General features: G+C 37.6%; 1 long non-coding RNA gene across 2 annotated transcripts in view; it reads left to right on the forward strand.

Annotated features, from left to right (window-relative positions):
* The window catches only part of LOC121110164, a 122,172-nt gene that overhangs the window by 49,301 nt on the left and 48,244 nt on the right, over positions 1-24,627 (forward strand). Inside the window, exon 1 of one of the 2 annotated variants that reach the window (XR_005858147.1) lies at positions 24,008-24,118. The exons of the other annotated variant lie outside the window; for it this stretch is intronic. This is a non-coding gene — a long non-coding RNA (uncharacterized LOC121110164). Of the gene's footprint in view, positions 1-24,007; positions 24,119-24,627 lie in introns of those variants that run through there. 2 annotated transcript variants of the gene reach the window in all.

Below are 24,627 nucleotides of genomic sequence, written 5' to 3' on the forward strand. Positions count from 1 at the left end.
CATATGTGGTAAAGAATAATGAATAAAGAATAATGATGGAAGTGAAAGAAAAGATGAGCAAGCATGCTTAGAAGTGTCAGAGTTCTGTAATGACAAAGTTTTTTCTCTGTGGTTGGAAAATAGGAAGGTTTTGGCCAAACTCTGTTGACAGGGACTTCTCCTGAGGATGATCAAAATGTCTAAAACTTCATATTTCTCCTTTATGCTAATATTTGTTATCTGTGGCAGAGAGCATAAAAGCCCCAGAAGATGTAGAAAAACAATACAAATGTGAACTGCTGACTCTCTGCAGCTGCCTGGGGCTGACATTTGGTTAATAAAAGTTGTCTAGGTTGAGGGAAACACAAAACATAAATAGCATGAGAGTCAAAATAGAATAATAATTGTAAAATCAGTCTATTTTTACTAAACCATCTGTAAGTTGTTCTTCTTAAGGGGATTATTGCTCTTTTAACCTGGAAATAACTTAAGTATACTAATTCACAGCATCATTACAAGATATTTACAGACAGGATGCAGTTTCATGTTCACAACAAGTTACATACTTATGAATTTTAATTCTGTGCTGGTTATCATTCATTCTTTCGTTATCCAGCTGTGAGATCAGAACATACCATATAGGGTAGCTGAAGCACTTCTACAGTTTGACTTACACAAGATGAAAAATTTGTGGTAAATAAGAAATTAGTGACATTCTGAAGACTTGCAGAAGAAACAAAATGATCAATTTCTTCATACAACTGAAGAGCATCTGTGGAGTGAGGCTGGAGGGAAGTGTAAGTGTTCCACTTAAAATAGCAGCTGGTTTCACATCACTAACTGACAAATCTGAAATTGTGATTCACTGGCTAGAAAACTTTGGCATTCTAAACCTGCTATTAACCTTCTGCAGAGGGCAATTGAGGAAAAAAAAAAAAAAAAACAAAACCACAGGCAGAAACAATTCAAGTGCTAGAAGCACCACCATCTTCAGAAGAAATCAAAAAGCCGTACATCAGCTCATGTCACTGCTCACCAGACCATGAAGGCATTCCCTCTTGCTCCTTCTAATTATTGTGCTGCAGCATTTATTCATGGGCATAAACTGTGATTTGTATCCATTTGGGAATATGAGACCACACCAGTTGATTATAGTGGTACAATTACTGTTCTGCTATACAAGGGTGACATGTCAGACTGAAAATTGCCAATGCTGTCTTTTATCTATTTCTAATAAAATGCTAGCAAAACCCCTGCCATTCAGATTGTAGAATATATGTTAGGCCTGTTTCTGCCCAGGAGTCAATGTATTTACCTGAGGTATCCAGATATAATCTTATTTTGTAAAACAATGTCATGCAAAGAAACACAAACAATATCAACTGAAATAAAGGAGCTCTTGTAGTCTTGAAGGAAGAATATTGCAGTAGATAGTCAGAAAACAGGAGAGATCATGCAAAAGTCATATTATCCATTTATTACCTCAGCAATATCTCTAAGAGACATCTGCTCCAGTATTCTTTCCGGTCACTTCAGAACACCGAGGTCTTTGTTGAAATTGGAGAGCAACTGTTGCCTTTCACAAGTTTAATAAAATTTTATGGATTTTTAAAGATACCAAGCTGACTGACAGGGTTGTGTTACTCATTTTGCTGAATGATTCAAAGTCTGGGCATTTAATGCAAAAGAATACTGCAGCATTTTATGAAGAAGAAATGTCACGATCCTTATCACCAATAAAACCTTTACATTTGTCAAAGTCAGAGCTACTTTTTGTCCAGGAAATCTCACACAAGAGGTTTTCTTAGAATGATGTTTAGGGGCAGAAGATTTGGATTGAGACCATATGTCTATGTTTAGGTGTCTACTAACATGCAAGGAAATGGTTTGTGTTGTTTTAAGGGGCAATAGAGACCTCACCAGTGCAGACAGGGCCTGGCACCAGGGCCCATTCCACCACCCCACCAGGATCTGCTGGGGCACTGGGGCAGCCCCAGGCAGTGGTAGCCTCCCTGGGGACAGAGCCAAGCTGGGCCAGGACACAATTCTGTAGGGAGGCCCAGCTAGGCAGGGCTCATGTCTGGGCAGGGCAGGGCTGTGGGGTGCTGGAGATCAGTTCTGCTGTGGCTCTGGGGCTGACACGGAGCTGAAATGGAGAGGAGTGAGATCTTTCTTTTTACTAACAGTCTCCAAAATCCGAGTAACCCTGTAGTGAAAAGATTTCATACTATTACAATTTTTGACACTATGATGGCAATCACCAACTTGATAAATATGTATGATTAATCCCATTTCTTGTTTTCCTTCCATTTACTTTGCTGTTTTCTCCATTAAATGAACAAGAATAACACTTTATTCTGATTCCATCTAAGCAAAGCATTAGTGGAAAGATAATTATTGATCCAGTCCTAGCAGCTGACAACAAAACAATTGTTGTAGTGTTGTCAACAATAGCTGAAAAAGCTTTGAACAAACTTCTGTGATTGAGTCCAAATTGTATATTTGGCATCACTGAAGTTACTTTTCCTGTACTTTGAAGTTAAAATTACAGAAATGGGAATTGGAAGCTGAGCCCTTGAAATGTACTCATCACTGCACTTTGTAGTAAAGTGTGAAATGTGATTCATTATTTTTCCATCTCTTTTCCTTAGAGCTCATAGGCTTTTCTCCTTTTCTTTTCCCTCTTCCTTTTTCTTCCTTTTCCTTTTTACCTTGCTCTGTAGTCATGGAACTTCACAGTCCATTCATTCCATATATCCAAAATATTGTAATCTTGTATGTTCTTTTATATTTATTTGTGTATATTTAGATATGTTTTACGTAAAATAGAGATGGTAGTACGTGATAAAGAATACATATATTCTTGTAAATTAAAAAGTGAAAGTTTTTTTTTTTTTTTAATTTTTAAATTCAGTAAACATAGATCTAGAAGAAACCCAAGGAACTTGATAAAAGATCCTGCACTCCAAGACCATTTCTGAGAAATGTTGATCCATACTTATCAACTCTGAATCATCATTTCTTTCAAAGACTGCAGTCCTCCAGGCTGCTTCTGCAGATTCTCTTTCTTCAGTGGGCTGTCCTGAATTTCTTGGAACTACAGTGACAAGATGGAGAGCAGGTGCTCAACCAATCTGTCTGTCTTTGTTGTCCTACCTCCAGTTTTCATCTCAAGACACTCCACATGACTGTTAAGGAAGTGTCACACAGATTAAAATGTGAAAAAACCTTTAATTTGGAACAAGCCAGCCCTGCTGCATCCTCCCTCTCTGCTTATGTTTATTTCCTCTGAAATGAAAACTAATATGCCAAAAATTTTTTTCATTTCTGCCAACAGTTTATGGGCTGGTTCGGCCCAGTTCAGTGACTAGCAGAGCAGAGGGATTCAAGAATCTGCACCTCCGGAACGGAGAAACAGAGGACCCCGAATAATTAAAAACAGTGGTAGCAATCTGAGGAGAAACAAACTACTTTACTAAATATGGTATCGGAATGCAAGATAACACACTATAATGCAATATAATAAGAATTGAAACTAGTGAATCAAATACAATGAGAGAGAAAGTATCTGACCTTACATCATACCTGAAAACATAGCCAGTGAGCATTATCAATTGTAATAAATTTGAAGTTCAAAATTTTTTCTTTACGTTCATATGACATCAAATGCAGAGCTTCACTATTTCCATGCATCTAGCCCTTACTGCTGACAGTTTTGTTACAGAAGCATACTGTTGTTTCACTTGAAAGACATCTTTTTTTGCATTGCCTTGCATTCAGTGCAAATATCTCACTTTCAAGATCACATTAAACAGAATAATGATCAGCCATTCCCAGAAGTATTGTTCACTTCAAGGCTAAATGCCTTTTTGTTCAGCATCTACTTTCTTTTTAAACCCAAACGAGGAGCTAATGCCTGTTTCATATACAATGTTTGGTATTTATTTATCTCAATATTCCAAAGTTACTTTCTTTCCATAAGTTTTATGTGTATATTAATAATAAATGAAATCCTCTATGGAAAACTATCATGTCACATGGAAAAAATAAGTTGGGTGACTATGACTGACTCATTCTCTCTGTCTGTGGTTCAAATATGTATTATAACAAAATGAATTTATGAAAAACGAGAATGGAATGTGTGCAAAACTTGTAGAAAAAAGTGTAGACTTGATATGCACTTTGCTTGCAATGTTTTGTTGTGCAGATCCCTCCTTCCTTTCTGTCTAGTACAGAACCACATTCTGAAATATGCTTAAGTATGGTTGTACCTTTACACACAGAAATAATGTGTGACTTCAGCAGACTTCCTTGCTCAATTTCTAATTTGTAATGTCATCCTACCTAATCACACTTTTCTCTTGTGATATACTGCCTCTCATGAGCACTGTGAGCTCTCTAAATGTCTCTATAATGATCAGCTCACTGAAACCCTGGTACTTGATGGCAGCTACCATAATGCAAATAATAAATAATAACACTGTACTTAGCTACAGCAAAGTAGTATGTGTTCATAGACAGACAAGGATTTTAATAATACTGGGGTAGGACACTGGTCTATTCTCTTCCCTGCATCACATGGCTCTGTGTCAAAGTAAAAGCTGCAGCTCAGCTCCTGCAATCAGATCTGTATTTGAATCTTTATGGAGTTCAGTGAACCTCTGTGAGCATACTGATCCATTGTTTCATATGCACTGAGTGAAATACTTTTATCCTTTGTAGTGTGTATGCCTCACTGATGTTATCTGCACATTAACTACTCTTTTTTCTAGAAATGAATGACTATGCATCACTGGGTTGCATCTTCTGAATATATTTTGAAATTTTAACAATGTTTGCTTACCTCATATTCTTAAATCTATTTTATTTAAATACTGTACCATGAAATTCCTGTGTCAGGTTAATATCATAAAGGGATATAAGAGATTTCAAACAATGTCAGCATTACTTAAAAGGCTGACCCTGCAGATTCTGAATTCTTAGCATCCCCGTTAGAATAATTTTAATGACATTTCTGAGATGCAGTGATTGAGAGATCTGTGGTCTGTTTTGAACATGTTCTTCATTAGGCTTAAAGTCTAACCTGTTAGTGTTTAGATGCCTTCATGATAGTCATGCTCCATATATTTTACATATAGTAGGGCTATGTGTTAAGAAAAGGCATCATTTTATACTCACATGCCTGCCAGTCGTCTTCAACAAGTGTCTTGTGGAAAGTTACAGTATTTAATAGAAGCTGCCTTAGATCTAAAGCTGCAAAAATAAGGAATTAAATTTAATGGAAATTGCACCCTCTAAACAAAAATATGTATGACCATGTGCAGTATTGTGAAAATAAATACTAAAATAACATGGATTAGAAAAGCAATTCTCACACTTCAAAGGTTTGATTGCCAGCAGTGAACTAGAAAAGGAAATATTTTTGATACAAGACTTTTGATATGCAGTGGATCCCTACATCAGACACCCTAATTTACATTTTGGAATCACTTTCTGTTCTGATTACTTGCTCTTGCTGAGCAGTGGAAAAAAATTTTGGATTAAAAAGTACAATAATAGAACTATCTTGCCAAACTCATTGTATTCGGACAACTGTGAAGCTTCCACCCCTCACAGTAATTTGACTGAGAATATATACCCACTGTGTTGAGATTTATGTGCTGGGAATGGAGCACAGAATTATTCTAACAACTTGCCAAAATTCAGAACGCAAAATCCTTCCAAGTCTGAAGCAGTATTACTGTTGTTTAATTCCATTTGTAGGCAATAAGCAAACTACTACTAATATATTCGGGTTCAGTACTTTCACTCTACAACAAGCGTTTTAACACACAAAACAAAAGTAACTGGCCCTCTGGGAAATTCAGTGGTCCAATACAGCAGGGTAGTTATTTCTGGAAAGCTATTTTTATATATGGAACACTACTGGACTACGTAGGCTGCTGTAATATTTTGCCATTAGGTGAACACACTGAAAGATTTTAATTGGCATGTGATTTCAGCTGTCTTCCCAGGGGAGCAGTGTTAACTTTATGTACTGTTTCAGTTCATGGTACCTGTAGAACTGCTGTTAAAAGAATACCTGCAGCTTGGATCTTTGGAAAACGGATAATACGACTAATTTTCCAACACATACAAAATGAAAAGGCCTACAGCACCTTTTAAACAGTGTGTCTTCTGTTAACTTCTTCATATATTTCACTGAAGGAATTGTTACAAAGACTGTCTTCCACCATTTTGTTCACTGAGAATGGCTGGCGTTGCCTTCACGCAGAAAGTGGACCACTGTGAAACTAATTTCTGCTCTTTGGAGAGAGGAAAGGTATCTTTCCGTATCATCCTGGTGCAAGACTGGAGACAGAAGTGTGTGGGAGGAATGCAGTTAATTTATTACTTGTGAAAAATGGTGAGCATTGAAACAATTAATGCTGCAACTGATAAAAAAAAAACCAAAACATTGAAATCCCTTAACTTAGGTCAAGCTTTGTGTGACATGAAAGGCTGGCATTTTGCTTGTGTTGTTCGGACAAGTTGCTTTCAGTTTTGAATATGGAAAACAGGCAAGACACATGATATTCAATTTTCAGCTCACATGAATAGGTTCTGGTGTTCAGGTGCCTGGTGATGCCGACAGCTTCCAGGATGAAAAAAATATCCCACATAGATAAAACACTCCTTCTGATAAGATAACTTCTCTCTGCAGTCATTACATGATGTGAACTGTTACAATGAAATGCTCCAGTGAAATGCTGGAGCTATTTTTTGCGTCTCATGCCAGGCAGCAGTGCTATTTGTCTCTATTTGGACTCCCTGCACAGCCTAAGTAGGATGGCCATTTGCTCACCATAGTGCTTATTGTACTCAGTTGTGATAGTTCTCCCTTGTCTCAATTTTCTTTTTTTTTTTTTCCTCACCTCAAATGCAAATTTATCCACTATGAGATGTTACTATAAATTGCAAAATTCTTTTTCCAAACATAAGAAAACAAATTTAAGCTGCTCTCTCTTGAACTCAGTCATGTCTTAGGTGATTCCTACTACTTAGATATTTGCAGTTCATCAAATTCCCTCCCTTTAACCTAAGAATGTTTCTGCTGTGCCTCTTGGTATGGCACTCTTTTGCTGACTTTTATCATTTCATTGATTCCCTGTGCTTATTCTGTCTTCTCATCACCTTAGATTTACCTTGCAAGTTTTTCAGATCTCTCTCTGTAAATATCTGTGCTGTGGAGGCTATGGTATATGCATAAAGCTCTTCTGTAACTCCACAGTAGATAGAATAGATACTTGTTATTATGATACAGGAATTTTAATTTGATGATCAACTCTGAGCATGTTAATTCTTCAAGGATTCAGGATGCCAAGCTGGACACAGCTGGTGAAAGTTCTGGGCAAGAGCTCTCAGCTGGACAGAGTTTCTTCCAAAGTAAGGTTTTAATTATTACTAATAACAGACAGTGCTCAGTGATGGAAATGTGTATTTCTTTTTGTGACTTGTTACCCATCCCCTTATTATCACTACACCTGGTCAAGCTGAGATGTTAGAGGCAGTGTTGAAATCAAACTGTAAGCCTTTGTCCTTGGCCAGAGCACTAGAGGTGATGGAAAAACAGAGATAGCATAGGAAAAGAAGTGCTGCTGGTGTCATTCTGAGCTCTTCATGTGAATGCCAAGTCTGTTATATGCTGTAGCATGTCTTGGAATAGAAGAAGGAAGGAAACTGTGTCCCACTGCCTCATAGCTATAAGGCATGAAGGAGACAGGTACTTTCCAGCAGTACACTAAATCATGATCTGATCCTTTTGGGTGTTACTGGTATGCATCATTATCACAGTGACCTCTGCTTCTGAGCCTTAGCTGTGTCTGTCTGTCTTCTTGTGCATAAAGGGCAGGCACAAAGGGCATGATAGGGAAACTCTGAAAGTGAATTAGGCTGACAATGCCTTGAAGAAACATCCTGCATTGAGTGTGTATTTCCTTTTCTTATGGGAATCAAAATGTGAAATTTAGGTCTACTGATAATCGATTTGAAGATTTGGGTTCATTTCATCTATTAAGTGCCTGAAGGCTAGGGTATCCAAAATATACTTTCTAGATTCTTTTAGGAAAAGGTTGTGGTCTCTAAGGGAGTTCTTGATGGATTTTTGCTGTCCCATCAAGTTGGAGTCTCTGCTGGAGTTGCCCCGGAAGCTTAATTTATGTGCCTGTCTGGGATTGGAATAGTCATCTTGGGGAATGCATGTATCCCTCCAGTGACTAAGGGAAAGTATAAATGACTAGTTAGGCAACTGACTTTATACTTTTATGTGAAATGCATCTAGAATAACTGCATCTGGTTTTCATTTCATCCTGTGTCACTTTTCTTGCAAAACAGCTTTATTTTAGCAAGGAGAGAGAACCTCAGTTACCTTTCTTGAAACTTACTCCTTGTCTTCTTCTCCTCAGTGACCACTTAAGAAAGGTCAAACCTCCCAGTCTCTGTACCATGGAGCTGTAACTTTAGAGATGAATGGCAATGACAAAAGTGGAAAGCCATTTACTTCTTTGTCATTTTTTCCTCACTACCCTTCCTTTGAGAAAAGTGAGAAGATCACTGAGGAGAATGTCCCATTTACTCAGGAACTGACTTGGTGTTTTGAGTTGGAAGGGCAAAAACATCATTTTGCCCTCTGTTGCCCTTGGGACAGCTTCAGTGTGTCAAGCTTTCTCTAAATTGGGAATTTCCAAAGCCTTCCTTCCACCTCATTTGTCCTAGAATTTAGAGGCAACATTAAACTTTAGGCTGTGAAATTTTCCAGATGAAACCAGGATGCTCTCTGAACAAAGTGCTACTAAAAGTGTCAACTAGCTTTATGCATGTAGAACTTGGCCTACAATGCTCTGGGCATGTATTAATGCTGTGGCAACACCAGAGTAACACACAGCATTCCTATTCTGTGTGTCAGAATTTATAAAGATTTGTGTTTAAAATTGAAGAGTTGATAGTCAAGAAAAGTCTTTTTTTCCCACTGTTTTTTATATTTTTTATTCTTAAGGTTTATTTGTAATTGGAACATGGCAAATATTTCTACATATTGAGCAATGTTTGGTTTAAAATCCCTAATGTTTTTCCCATTTTCATTATTGAATTTGAAGCCATAGACATGTAATTTCTAACAAGTTTAGAGACATTTAAGTACACAAAAGTTTGAGTAATAAAGTACATATATATATATATATACATATATATATATATATATAAAGAATTAAATGAGATGCTCTATAAAGACAAGACTTCTGAATCTTTATTCCACCAGAATACAAACTCCCTCTCCTGACCGGGTATTATGTCTAGACTTCTTCTGAACATCAGAAATCATCAGAATTTCAGCTCATGTTCATTTATTTCTGCATGTATTGATATTCCAGGCTTTAGTAGCTGGTCAATAGAAATTTCAGACTCTCCTCTGTTTTGAAGAGTTAATGACATTATCCAGCTCAGTCAAAAGTAAGAGCCTGAACCGAAACCTCTTTACTCATCTCTTATCAACTCCTGCTTGACTCGTTATTAAGTCTTCAAGATAATGAAAATATTTGAAGTTAAATAAAAAATGCCTTTAAAAAGTGCATGGAGTTCTGAATTTGCATTATATGGGTAAGAGTTGTGCTGCACCCTGGGGAAGATCTCTGTACAGACGATGGTGAAAAAAGTCCTAAGCAGTAGATCCAAATGAATGGGTTTCTTTTCTCTCTGACATCTCTATTGTAGAGACCTCTTAAAACAAATTCTGGCATACGAAGCTCAAAAAAATGAATCCTGAGTAGGTTGTAGGTCAAAGTACTGACTAAAATTCTTGACATTTTAGGTCTATGTCTATGTCTATGGTCAAAGCTGTATCTTTTCATCTGTAGAAAAAAGAAAGGCGACTTTTTTCACAGAATCCTAGAATGGTTTGGGCTGGAAGAGATGTTTAAGATCATCTAGTTCCAAGCCCCTGCTAAAGGCACAGACACCTCCTTCTAGACCAGGTTGCTCAAAGCCCCATCCAGCCTGTCCTTGAACGCCTGCAGAGAGGGGGCATCCATGACCTCACTGGGCAACCTGTCCCAGTGTCTCACCACCCTCACAATAAGAATTTGCTCCTAATATCTATTTTAAGAGGCTTTGTATAATTCCTCTGTGGAGTTCAAATTAGTTCAGATTATGTTAGTTCGGTTGCATTTGCAAACTTATTGGTAAACATTATAAACTGCATCTGAACAACTGCAAGAGTACTCACCAAGAGATTTCCAGCAAGGTACATAATGTAATTTTCAAACCAGATTTAATTAAATGCAACTGCTATTTATAGGAAAAAAAAATGCAAATTTTTATCACTGGAACTCAATAGTTGTGATGTCTGGGAAAAAGAAGACTTGGTATCACTTACTTGATGCATTTTCTTCATGTTATTTCTGGTGGTTTCTATCTTAAGTTTGAAAGATCATTCTGTAGAATTAGTCTGAAAATGTTTTTTTTTTTTCCACAGTTGCTAAGATTCACACTAAACATCTTATCAGACTATTCCCTGCACCAACCTGCAATAGTTTTGCACACTCTGATGTTAGGAATATAGAAGCTTAATTTAACTCTGTATGATATTGGAGGGGAGAGTAAATAAATATGGACAGTAGTTGTGATATATTTTAAAGAACTTTCCTAGGAAGGAAAATTCTTGGCAAAAATTCACTCCTGTGGGAAAAGGAGATACAAACTTTTGTATAATATTTATGTTTCAGTAGTAACCAGCTGGCTTGAACTTGCTTAGGACCTAGAAGGACTCTTACAAAAAACTTAACTTCTGCCAGTAAGGAGATTAGACTTGGGAGGGGGGTGAGGGGTGTGTGGGGGAAATAATAAACAAATGAAAAATAAAGAGTGTGAAAAAAGGAGTAAAAAATCATATACTCTGGTATCTTCTTGGCAGAATTTACTTTTAGTTTATTATATAGAAAAGTACTTTTTTTCTGTCAGCCTTTATTGTTTGGCTTGCATATTGCTTGCATATTGCTGCAGGGACAGGATTAGGATGAGAGCAGTAACCTTGCAGGACAGCTCACAGAGGCAGTGCTGACCATGGCAGGTGCTGTGGGTGAAGGTACACTGTGTTGAGCACCTGCTGACCTGCTTGCCCTGACAGATAACACTACAGGGAAGTTACGGCTGGTGTTTTGTTAACTGTTGTTTTATGAGGAGATATGAAATTCTACTCACAGAAGTGAACTAGCAGTTACCATTACATCTTAATTTATCAACTGTACCCTGCCCTCCCCCAGAATCCAGCCCACATGAAAGAGATGGGGTTTACTTTTACTGAATTTCTTTTGGTCTGATCTTGTTGGGTTTTGTTTGTTTGTTTGTTTGTTTGTTTGTTTAAGAAATTACCAAGCTGTCTGTTTAATGTGTCTTTCAATCAATACATGTGAGGGCAAGTGTCCCTAAGGCATCCTTTGTTTAAAAATGAGCTGCAGGGTCTGCCTTTAAGCACTCAAGTTTTCTCAGTGGGCTTCGTCTGGATCTCTCAGAAGAGATGCTTATTTGCCTCTGTAGGATGAAGTCAAAGGCAAGCAAATTGCTGGCTTTCAACAGCTTTACAGTTATATTGCATAGCCTTTGATATTCTACATCTTATTTTGCTAGGAATATATTATGATTGCAGTCCTCTATTTAATGCTCTTCAATTTCCTTCTAATGCTCTAGTTAAGGATTTCAGCCTATGTTAAAACCATGTCTTGGTTTCTTATAGAAATATATTTGAAATAAGAACTTCCCCAGACTCTTTTAAAGCAAGGCAATAATGGTAGTAAATAAACAAGAAGACACTTTACCAGTGTCTTATTTCTTCATTATCCTAATGATAGAAGCTTTTTTATGTTTGTAGAAGTGTTCTTAGGTAGCGTGTGCAAGAAAAACGGAGAATAACTGTGGTATAAAGCTGATGCAGATTACATCATTGGTCCTTTTAGAGAAGCAGAATTTGTAAAATGAGTAACAGATGTTTGGAAGAATGGCACATGCCTTGCTGGTTCATGAAGAGGTACATTCATCATAGTTGGGATTGGGCTAAACTGCATTCAGCAGACTGCCTGAGGTGTTAGCATTTTAGAAATATTGGCAACATGTCACAAGTTTACTCTTCCTGAGGCTATGGACTGAAAGAGTTAGGATACTCCAAATATGTAGATTGACTTTGCTACATGATAATTAGACAAGAACCATCCTTAAAATCTATGGAATGTATGCCTTTCATGAATTATCTTCACAAATATTTCTGAACAACAAAAATGCTGGAAATAACGTCTAACAAGTCTGAATATCTACTTAGGTCTGTATCATGCCTGTCCCTTTAAACTTCATCTAGTTCTCCTACATTAAATAAAAGTGTAGTGAAAGATAAATAAGTCCTGATGGGGTCATTGAAAACGGGCATGGTGGTGATAGGTTGATGATTAGACGAGTGGCCTTTTCTAACCTCACTGTTTCTATAATTCTATGAAAATGAATGTCTTATATATGAAAGGAGATCTTTATAAACAAATCACAGTTCATTATTTTCCCTTTACTATTTTTGCAATTATTCTGTTACAAAGTTTAGCGCTTTAGAGAATGTTATCAGCTGAGTGGGCAGTGGCTGATTGACTAAGGATGGCATGGCAATGGAAAACAACAGATATGTTGATTTTCATTCTGGAATCTCTGAGTCCATTAGAGTTTGAATTATGTTCAAATGATGTGCTAAAGTATCTAAACAGTGTGATCCTACTGTCAGAAGATTTAACTGCTGTACAAAGATATGCACCTCTCAGACAGGTCTGGAGATCTGCAAGCTGAAGAAAGAAGAGAAGAAACCTCAGCTTTATGCTGGAAACTACCCTCATGTTGGTCTAGCTTTTGTTGTTTTGACCTCAGTGTGCTCCTCTGAAAGAAACAGATGAGACATATTTATAAAAGTAACTAATAAAGAACTACAGTTTAAATTTGAAGGCAAGTTTATATTTTTAAGGAAAATCAGAGCCCACTGTGTCAGAGAATGGAATAATTTTTGCTGTTTATTTTGGGTAGGAGAGGCCTTAAGGTGCACATTGAGTAGGTGGGGTTTTGGCATGTATTCATTTGTCACTTCATGCAGGCTAGCTTTACTCTCTTAAATATTTATTACTTAATCCAAAAAGTAATAATAGTAATGCTGTAACATTTCTCTGGCTGTATTCCCTCAGCAGGGTAATTACTTGCAATGAGTGCTTGAGGGCACACTGGTCTCAGCTTGAATTTCTGGCTGGAGAAAAAATGATCAAGATGATTCTTACCTGTCTGAGTTCTGGTCTCAGAGCTGTTGTGGAAATATTTCATTGTCAGGAAAAAAGAAACAGAATTTCAAATCTCAAAGCTCTTAATTACAAGATTAAGAGCTTCCAAGCTAGCAAAAATAACTGGTGTCGTTTCCAGTTGTTTTTACAGTCATTCATTTATTCACTTAGCTAACTAACTAGAGACAGATACAGCACTTCCAATAAAACTAGAAGTTGTAATTTTCTTTCTGTGTTTATAGTCCCTTTGAAAATGTACACTGTAGGTTGGGAGTAATTCAGCTATCTGAAATACTTACATACAAAATGGCCTGTGGAAATACAAAGCTCATACATCAAGCAGGAGGGTACTACTTTATATCAAGCATATTTTCCAAAAGGTCAAAGTGAAACACAGGGGAAGAAAATGAAGGTATTACGAACAGCTCCACACTGTGACTGGTGAATCCCTTTTTTTGTTTCTTGTCTGACATGGTGTATTAGAGCTCTTTTGTGTTCATGGATACTTTCTTTGGAGCCCTTGGACATGACTACAATTAATGGGTAAATATTAAGAAATGGAAACTCCTTGTATAAAACAGCATCTTCCAGAGCTAAAGGTGGAAAGTGCTACCAGTTGTCTATCATTTCTATTAGCAGTGACCCAAAGTATGGGTATGCTCGCTCAATTGGCTGTGCATTACCTGGACAATGCACTGTTTTTTGTGCTTCATATTCCTAGGCTATCCCTCAATGTGGGGATAAGTTACCATTTTACTCCCACTGGGAGTACTTATAACACTCCCACAGCTTTTTGGCATCCTATGTAGATGTGGTCAGGTTTCCTTTACTGAGTGCTCCTGTGCCATTAATGATCTGCTTTAGCCTTGCTTAAGAACTAACAGGATCCTGGTTCTCCACTGCTGCTTTGTAGTAAGCCCAGAATGTCTAACACAAATGCATCTGTTAAACAGTGTTCTTAGTCTTCCTAATTCTTCATTCATTCCTCATGGCAGTTTGTATGTGAGATAATTGGGATCTTGCATTGTAGGGGCAAAATCCCATCTGTCGGGGCCATCTATAATTGCTTGCTGTGTGAAAGTTTCAGAGAAGTAGCTCATCTGAATTATAAGCTTTTCTTCCACCACTTAGAGCAGTAGTAGCAAAATAAACAATAAACTTGCTCTATATCATTATCTTGAATGACAGGTCAAAAATTTCAGCACTGGAAAATAAATTCAGTGATTATTTTTACCCTGTGAAAATGCTAACAGGGGTACAAATATTTATTGTTGTGTAATTTTGAAGTGTATACAACTCCAGGGTACAAAAATACCTGAAGCAGTTTTCAGTGAGCATCGTTAGCAGTAGGTAAATGTGCCAAGGCAAACAGTATTGGCACTACACTGAAAGGCAGGAACACCATATAGTTGTAAGAACATGGAGATAGGATCAGGTGGATTAATTCAACATTTAAAGCATGAACTCTGGTTGTATTCAGCCCTGAATTCAAATGCATCCATGACGATATGCATGTATTATTAAGGTTTCTGAATGTGCTTTGGAAAACAACAGGTGGCTGGGACGACCAAGACTAGCACTGTCTACTGGCTAATCCTCAAGTTAATCTCATGTGTTCAGTGATGAAGAAATCAGACCTTCTAAGGAGTCCCACCATCACATTCAACAAGGGTCACTGACCCTTGTGGGATACCTGAATTCAGGCTCTCCTTAGAGAAATGTGGACCTGACAGGGACTGACTGAGTTCTGAGTGTTTCATATCTGTAGGGAAAACTGAGGATAGAAAATGTCCCATGAGCTTACTGTGCTAGATTTCCTTTTGAATCTGCACTTGATAAGATACTGAGCTGTTATACCTTCCATAGACACTAATTATACGTGAGGTTTCTTCACACTGTGGTAAAAAAACATCTTATCCTGTAACAGGTGTGATACACCAAGCAACTAATCTTGGCAAACATCTCAGTGCTGAGTACTTGTTACTTTACTGAGGTCATGGGGAAGGTTTTGCGCTGCTCTGTGAGTGGGATTCATGTTTTGTGTGCAGCGTGTTTCATTATCAGTTGGAGGCAGAAGAAAATCCTTCTGGAGACTCAGAAGCTGTTGCTATGTGGAAACATTCCGTTTGAGCAACAGGTTATCACTAATGCATTAACCTGACATTTTCATGCTTTTTAGGGTTGGGTATTCCTGAGAAATTATACACTTTCTGTTAAAATCATGGCCACTTTTGTACTAGGCATCTTCAGAACTTATGAGCTTATGCTGTCAGAGACCAGCACTGCCTAACTTACCAGTTTGTTTAACGACTCTTCTAACATCTCACTATTCAATGCTACTTTATCTCTGGTGTCCAAAAATGGTCTTGTTCTCTCATAGGACTCACTTATGTACCCTCTTTGCAAAAGGATGATCCAAATAAATCATACAATTCTTTGTGATTTTAGCCTCTTTAGCTGTTTCCTTTTCTACTTTAGGAGTTGTTAGATCAATTTTTTCAAGTTATGTTCTTTGGAATTCTTGTATTATTCTTTGTTTTTGCTTTTGCTTTGATAGGAATTTATTCTTTAAATTCCACCTAGATTATCCTCATTTCTTCTTGTTTTCATTTATCTGCCTAATTTACTTTTTCCAATTGCCTATCACTTGTCTAAATTTTTTGGACACGTGTCTCTTTCAAGTTAAGATAATGCTGTAAATCTTTGCTAAAACTCTTCAGTTAGAATGGTGAACTTCCATGGTACTTTCTTCCATTGCTTCTCTCAGTTTCCATCTGAAGCAGGAACCTTGTTTGAGCACAGTATCTCCTCAGGGCTGAATGTGGCTTAACCTTATTGGACCGTAAATGCTTTATGACATGCATGCATGGCATTGGATCAAGTGTGTGTTTGTATTTCAGCCTGCACTCTGCCAGCATACTGAGACACTGTGTTGGCCATTAAAAGACTCCAAATATGTCATCTTTGTGCTGTTTGGTTTCTCAGAGAGCTTCTAAATAGCATGTACAAAAAAAGAAAAATTGGTATGGTATGTGAAAATTCAGTTATTTTGAAGGAGCTACAGAGTGGGAAAAGAAATACCTTTCTGTGAGGAAAAAATAAATTTTGCTTTTTTTTTTTTTTTTTTTTTTTGCCTGACTTTCATTTGAACTGTTGGTGATCAGCTTGATTTAAAAGATTGGTGGGACTTTCTTATGTCTGGTCACAGGGATTGTTTTATTCTGATTTGGTGATCCATTGTTACCATTATTGCTCTACTTTGTTTGTTCCAAAGACTTCTAGAAACACAAAGTTCATCTCTCAAATAACTTACAATACTTGGACACCTGCTGAAGCAAGGAAGCATAACAAACACTGGGGAGTGATGGCAGAAGGAAACTGGAGGGTAATGACAATAAAATCAAGCAGTCATTTAAGCTAGCTGTTTGCACAATGTGGTGATCTTGAACCATCTGGAAGTTTGTTTTAATAAATAAATAACATCTGTTTCTTTTCACTGCTGTACAACCTAACCTTTAGTAGTCTCCTGATTTCTCCAAGGTACACAGCAGAAGTGAATTTAGAGTGATGTGAAGGGGCAATAGACTTACAGACTAATTCCTGAAGGAGCCTCCATGAGGACATTCAGACACAAGGGCAAATATGCATGCACTCAAATAATTTCTGAAGGGACAAAGACATGTGCTGATCACAATCATTTAATAAAGTTATTTAAAATGCAGCAATCTTCCCTGACTTTCAGGCAAGAACAGAAAAACACCACATTGCTTTTATCATCAGGAGCTGGTCTTTCAACTGTGATGAAGAGGCATTCGGTTTTTTCTGCTACTAAGATCTACAAGCTCGTAGTTTTAAAGCTCGTATTTTGGGCACTGGGTCCTTGATAGCATAGAAATAGATTGGCTGGAATTTTAAATGTAAATGCAAAGTTATCAACAGCAGGAAAAAACCTGCTGCAATAACTTTTCTCCTCTGCTTTGTGTAAGTCTGTTAGCTTCATTCACAGAATCACAGAATGCAGGAATTGGAAGGGACCTCAAAAGAACATCTAGTCCAATCTCCCTGCTGGAGCAGGAGCACCTAGGTTAGGTCACACAGGAATATGTCCAGGTGGATTTTGAATGTCTTCAGAGAAGGAGACCCCACAACCTCCCTGGGCAGCCTGTTCCAATGTTCTGTTACCCTTACTGTAAAATAGTTTTTTCTTGAACTTACGTGGAACCTCCTATGTTCCATCTTGCACCCACTGCCCCTTGTCCTATCATTGGATGTCACTGGGAAGAGCTTGGCTCCATCCTCCTGACACTCACCTTTTACATATTTGTAAACATTCATGAGGTCAACCCTCAGTCTCCTCTCCCCCAAGCTAAAGAGACCCAGTTCCCTCAGCCTTTCCTTGTGAGAGAGATGCTACACTCCCTTAATCATCTTTGTGGCCCTGCACTGGACTGTTTCAAGCAGTTCCCTGTCCTTCTTGAACTGAGGGGCCCAGAACTGCACACAGTATTCACTGTGGCCTCGGTGACTGTCCCACCAGATGACATAGCTCTAAGCTGTCTTTCTGGTGGAGCTGTCTCATGACTGGGCCCAGAGCACCAAGGTGCCTTCTTGATGGCTTCACGAAAATGATGATCGCCAGAATGGTTTGACAGTTCATTACTGATAGGGCATGTAGCATCTGATCTACCATAGATTACTGCAGGATGAAATTGCATGCGTAAGACTGTTGTCAAAGCAGAAGGAATTTTAAAAGTTTATCTAACCCATCTTTGAATTTGAACAAATTCAACTTTTTTTTAAGGGGGCAATTTGTAACATATTTAGATATTTGATAATAGATTAATAAAACTTAACATTCTATAATGGAAAATAAATTCATCTTGATATTTGGGGTCAAATACTGTATGCAAAGTCCTAACTGATCTCTCTTGGGAATTAAATTCATGTACACCTCTGTGTCTTCAAGTACGAAGGTGACAATTACATCATTCTTTTTTGTATAACCAGCGTACCTGATGCACCTTCAATATGTATTGTCATGCCAACAGGATCTTCAGCAAAAGCAGCCTGCACATTTCAAAAATAAAAAAACACTTGGTTAAATGACCTGCAACCTAACAAGGTTCGTGCTGCTGGAGATTACAAAGTCTCCTCTGCAGACAGCTTGCAGAGACAAAGTTGAAGTTTGTTTTAGGAAAACGTGCTTTGTGGAGAATGCATTAGTATGACTCATAAGTGGAGTGAAATGTGAATATGTTTGACACTGTGTATGTGCATTCACAATCTTATTAGTAAGAAATTCTTTTTCATGTTTTTGTTTCTGCTTAACCTGTTTTCCCAAATGAAGATTTGAGAGTAAAATGAGACAAAATCAGACTCAAAGCAAGGCTCTTCAAAAGCACCCTCAATTCACAGCATCTCAGCTTAGAATACTTTAACACATACAAAGGTGAAGAGAAAAAGAAAGAAGGAACATCTTAATATCACCTCCAAAGCTTCTTTCAAATGAAATTACCTGTTAGGTAATGTGTATGAAAAGCATCATTCAAGTTACAAGTGTTTTTACAATACTCTGCTTTTTGGATGTCATATTTGGCATTTCTTCTTAGATGAGGTCATAAGGATATTGTGCTGCACTGGCACTGCCAGCATGCACACCTGCTGAACTGGGAAGGCATTAGCTGCAATGAGAGGTGACTATTTCCATATTGCCAGCTAAACAGTCCTGTTCCAAACAGGGGGGCAGCCATTAAAGTGTCAGTGGTTTTTGCTGGTGTTCTGCTGTTGTGATGATTGAATTGCCTTTTCTCTGTGTGACAGTTCTCAGGGCTATTGAAATGATGGTGAATGTTCCCAGTTGCTATTTCACTTCACCGTGTGTGTTCTCAATCATGTATGTTTTCATTAATAGGGACAACTTCGAAATGTTTAAGTTGTTCCTGAATAACCGACCACTCTTTGCATTTTATCCATGTAGGTTATTTCACGGATTCAACCACTTTGCCAAGGTTTGACCATTCACCCTACCATTGCATCATCAGACTGAACATTCTCTAAGTCCTGAGTCTTCATTACAGTTCAATATCCTTATTGTAGAAGTATTTACCTGATTTTATTTTGTTGCAATTTTGCAGTGCTGAGAATCAGGAGAAGCTCTTCAGTGAATGAACAGTTCTGACCCTTCAGATTATTACTCTCCCTACAGAACCTTACCCTCCAACCTGACTCGTGTATGTTTGTAGACTTTAACAAGGGATCTTGGTCTAGTTGTTGTGCCTTTGTTTGTGCTCATAAGGTTATTCTAAGTTCTGTGTGTATTGATAGTGATATGTGTGGTATCTTTCTAAGCTTAGGGGATTTTTTATATCTTTATTGAGTTCTGTTATTTGCAATTAGCTTATTGCTAGTATTAACAAATATTGTCTTAAAATAGTGCAAAATATTCTGTAAAAAATTGCCCAGCATTTGCACAGAAAGTTTCCTCTGTGTGCAAACTGTCTACCTATGGTTGTCAGATTCTTCTAAAAGGAGAACAATTAATCATTGGCTTTTGGAGCATTACATAGATCATATTATCGTATACTTACAGAACAATTTATGTTGGAAGGAATCTGTGGAGGTCATCTAGTGCAACCAAAAATTAAAGCAGGGCCAACTGGACGAAAATGCTCTGGACTTTGTTCAGCCATGGTTGAAATATCTCCACGGATGGGGATGTCACAACCCCTTTGGACTGCCTATTGCAGGACTAACCACTTGCACTAGGGCTGCTCCAAAAGTAGGAACTCCTATATTATTGTGTTGGCCCATTACATCAGAGGCAGAGGTTGGTGGTATGTCAACAGATGTCGAGCCCTTCTGTCAATATTCCATTATACAGAACGTACATTACAGATGACAGCAGAGGAGCAGTCTGACACAATGATGTCTGATATGGAAGTGTGTATGAAGCAAAGATGTGGTATTGAATTCCTTCATGTGGAAAAAAATTACATCCATTAACAACCATTGATGCTTGCTGTTACAACTTGTGTTTGTTGCCTCTTGTCCTACTGTGCACCTCTAGTTAGCGTCTGGCTCTATATTCTCTGTATCCTTCACTTAGACACTTGTGGAGACCAGTGATCCTGCAAATTTTGTGATGCTCATTTTCATAGGTCTACTACATTATGTTTCTACTTATAATCTTCAAGGTGCCCCCCAAAGACTTAGGAGATGTTGAAAACTTGAATGTTTTGGATGTTGGTCTTGAGAAGTACAGTTTTACTGATCTTCATTTTCTGACACTAATAGCTTCAAAGTCATGGGTGAAATCTTAGTGGTGTACAAATTAAAAATTTGTTCAGGGCTTTCTCACAGATTTGTTAACTTATCAGAGTCTATGTGAACTTATGCAGCCTTTGTTCCATTGACATTGGCAGATACTTTTGTTTTTACTTGAATACATCTCTACTGAATTGGTCTGAGTGTTCTTGCTTTCTCAAAGTTCCTTTAAACAGGAGTCAAAACTACTTGTCAGGATGCCTTCCCCTAGTTGGTGTCTGTCTGTCATTGTAGTACTTTAGTTTTTATACAGGCTTCACTTACTTATTGAATGATTCTGTTGGCACTGCTATCCCTGTAGTCATGGTTGTTGCACTCTTCTTAGTTTCTTAAGAGAAACTGCTTCTGCCAAATTTTGTCTAAATCTTTGTAGCTATATCATTATTTCAGATATAAAAGACATAAATGTTTCTGTAACTCACATCACATTTGGTTCATGCTTCAATGATGAGTCTTTTCTGTAACTAATCTGACTTGTGTGCTCAACAGTATTTGTGTTTTATTGTGATTTGACCAATCTTAAGCTCTGTATTTTTGGGAAAGCAGATAATAGGTTTTTGTCACAATTCTCTTTAGTGCTATCTGGAAGGCTTGGGTTTACAGAAGAGATGTACAGAGAATTACAGCTGCCCACTTTCTCAGTAGCATGTAGCAGAAAATAATCTGCATTGTTGTACTGATAGTCCTGTCTCATGTACTTATCACCAATAGCCCTGCTGGATCTGCATCTTGCCATTGGCAATGACCTTGAATCATTTCTCTATTTTCCTTCCAGTGCTGCAAAGGACTCTAGTAGCTTTACCAAGTTTAACAGACATGAAGACTTTTTCTTCCTATGTTTGTTCATTGACCCGCTTTAAAGAATCATGTAGTATGAAGCTGAAAAAATAAGGGGAAGAAATTTATAGCCCATTTAATTTTGTATTTTACAACTGTGCAGATGGATGCCCTCCATATCCTTACAGTTGACATCACAGAATGGCACAAACTTTTCCTTTATTTTCTTCCTATGCAATACTGTTTTTTTGTGCTCTGGGTGCTGATTTTTAAATTTGATATGAGTGTTCTTTTTTGGGCTGGGAAGAACGTTTTCCATGTTTTATCACATTCGTGTCCTTATCCTGTATTACAGTCAAAAGGAATGTGTCTTTTTCAATAACCTCCTCCTGTTGGTGTTTTCAAACTCTTCACACTGTGTATTCTCAGCTTTCTCAGCTTCCTATGTGGCACTTTTTGCCAAGCATACTGTCCACCTGAGAAGTCAAACAATACCACTACACTGCACATATGAGGTAAAGGAATAGCCTGGACAAATCTTGTAAGAAGTCCCTCAAGAAGAAGGAGATGAGAAATAATTGATGTTGGAGATAAGAAAAGTTTTGCAAATGTGGGAAACCATTAAAGGGTGACTTTGAGAGGAAATCAAGGCAAAATGTCTAAAAATATCAGATAACATATGCCACTTTCCTGAGTAATAATATTTCCTTGAGAAAAGAAATTTCAGGTCAACTTGCAAGTGACTGAAATGGAAATTGCTGCTGACTTTGCTAAGCCCCAGGTAGCTGACATAGATCTTGTGTGAAAAGGCAGATGGAAAGTCACTTGGAAGTTGCTATTGAAATCATGGAAAAAGAATTCCTTCTTGGAGGGGACGGTAGGTGAGAGAGACAAATCTTGGGAAGACAGTTTTGTGGCCTATTGAATCAAGGACTTATTGGTATCAGCTACTGCATTTTTTTTTTGCATCAGGAAGGGAGGCTCTGGAGTCTTCATCTAAGGAGATGGAATGTGTCAAAGAGAACCGGAAGAGGGAAAGTGTTCACTGACAAGTGAATGGAAATGGTTTTGTGATGGTTTTCTGCCCTTTTCTCATCTTTGCTAGGAAGGTGGGGTAACCTTTCCAAGTGCAAAGCAAATCTTAACTTCAGAATACTTTGAAGAAGAGTGCACCTGACTGAAGTCAATGGTAGAATGAAAAATAAAAGCCTGATTTAATTTTCTCAGTACGTTTTACTTATGGGCTTTCAAATGTTTCTGAAAATGGAATTTAATCTCTGTTCACCTAATTCTCACAGGAAATATAATCAACAAATTATGAAGTAGGAAGAAAGTAAGTTATCTGATAATTCAAGCTGATAGTCAAATGACACAGTACAGAAAAAGGAGAAAATAAATAAACCTGGAATTATCATTATACTTTTTTTGACACTAGCTGTCAGGTCAGAGTTAAAAACATTTCACAGTGCCTAGGATGGATTTAAATTTAAGCTGAGCTACGAAGCAAGTTAGAAGTTCACATCCCTCCAAATCTGCAAATGACTTTCAGGGGCCAGGGCTTCCCACCTGGGTTTTAATTCTTATTTTTCCATAGTCCTGTTTAATTATTTTTTCTTTTTTTTTTTTTTTTTTTTTTCTTTTCATATAGCTTTGAACAGACCACTCACCTATACAGGAAAATACCTGTGAAATCAGAGTAATAACATGTATTCACAGTATTGTGGTGATCTTCAATTAATGAATATTTGCAAATCAAATCCATATACTCAACCTCTGTATTCCTCCATGTAGCCTGATTTCTAGGTGAATTGCAGCTGCTAATTGCAATAAATATGACAAATTATGCCATAAAAATTCAGCCACTTCATTGATTTCAAGAACTCATATAACAAAATGCAAATCAGTCCCATTATTTATAAAATGCTTTTGCTACAAATAACAAATGCTTAAGCTTATATCAGCTCTTCGGTTCTAAGCAGAAGTGGTATTACAGCCAGAAATCTTTCAGAAATCAGTCAGTTTTGAAAGATAAGGGAAGTTATCAAAATGGTTTGGTTAAAGAGTTTAGAGATGTCCTTTTTGTACGAAGCCTAAGTCTGAATCTGTGGAGACAGTTTTGTAGTGTTTAATGTTAAAAGGGACTATTAAGCTATCTGATCTGAATAACAGAAGTCATTAGGTATCAAACTATAACCTGTACTAAGTGCAAAAGTTTGACTAAAACTTTTCTTTCAGCCTAGCATCTGGTCTTGACTTGAAAATATGAATATGGTGAGAATCTATCATTTTCCTTTGTAGTCTGTTCCAGTAGCTATTCACTTTCACTGTTAAAAATGTGTGCTTAATTTCTAATTTGAATTGTCTGGCTTCTGCTTTCAGCCAATTGGTTCCTGTTATGCTTTCCTCTGATAGATTAGAGTCACCTTTAGTATTCAGAACTTTTTACTCGTGAAAGCACTTCAACACCTTCACCTACTCACGTCTAAGACCTCTTTTCTGATAAGATAAACAGATCAAGCTCACTGACAGGCATACTTTCCAGCCCTTTGGTGGTATTTGTGTATCTCTTTGGCACACAGTCCTCTTTAAAAATGTCACTTTTAAAAATGCAGGCAATGGAGATGGACTAAGAGAAGTGGAAGAAAGTGATGTGGAGAGTCTGCAGTGGAGAAAGAGGTTCCTCTGGGGAGCAATTTCAGACTGCTTACATCCAGGTTTCTGTTTTGTCTTATCTATTTGATAATTATCCCCCATTCACTATCAGGAAGCTTAGAGAAGCAGGTCAGGTCTCCCCAGGACTGAAAGCAGTCTTTGTGATTACTTCCCTTTACTCCCCTACTGCTTGCCTTACTTTACATCTATTTACCACCGCATCTCCCTGGGTGCTTAACTCAGCCTCCAAAGCTCTTCACAAACACCAAGATAAAGATACAGTCTCATACTTTAGAGATACTAGATTGTGTTGCTGATTCATAGCTGTTGACTTGGAGGTGAAGAGGAAAAGGAATAAAGAGAAGGCTTGTATCCTATCTTTAGAGGTTAAGGATTTGCGGTAGTTCTTTTCTTACTTGTTTCACAGAATTCTTTCATTGATGAGGGGGTAAGGGGCAGGGGCAGTAGAAAAAATACTGAAAAGAAAGAAATTAATTAATCTGGCATTGCTGAGTAAGTGATCACACATAACAATGATAGGCCTAAGCCTGCAGTGATTACTTGGATGAAC

The sequence above is a fragment of the Gallus gallus genome, chromosome 3 (assembly GCF_016699485.2).
Source record: "Gallus gallus isolate bGalGal1 chromosome 3, bGalGal1.mat.broiler.GRCg7b, whole genome shotgun sequence".
NCBI lineage: Eukaryota > Metazoa > Chordata > Aves > Galliformes > Phasianidae > Gallus > Gallus gallus.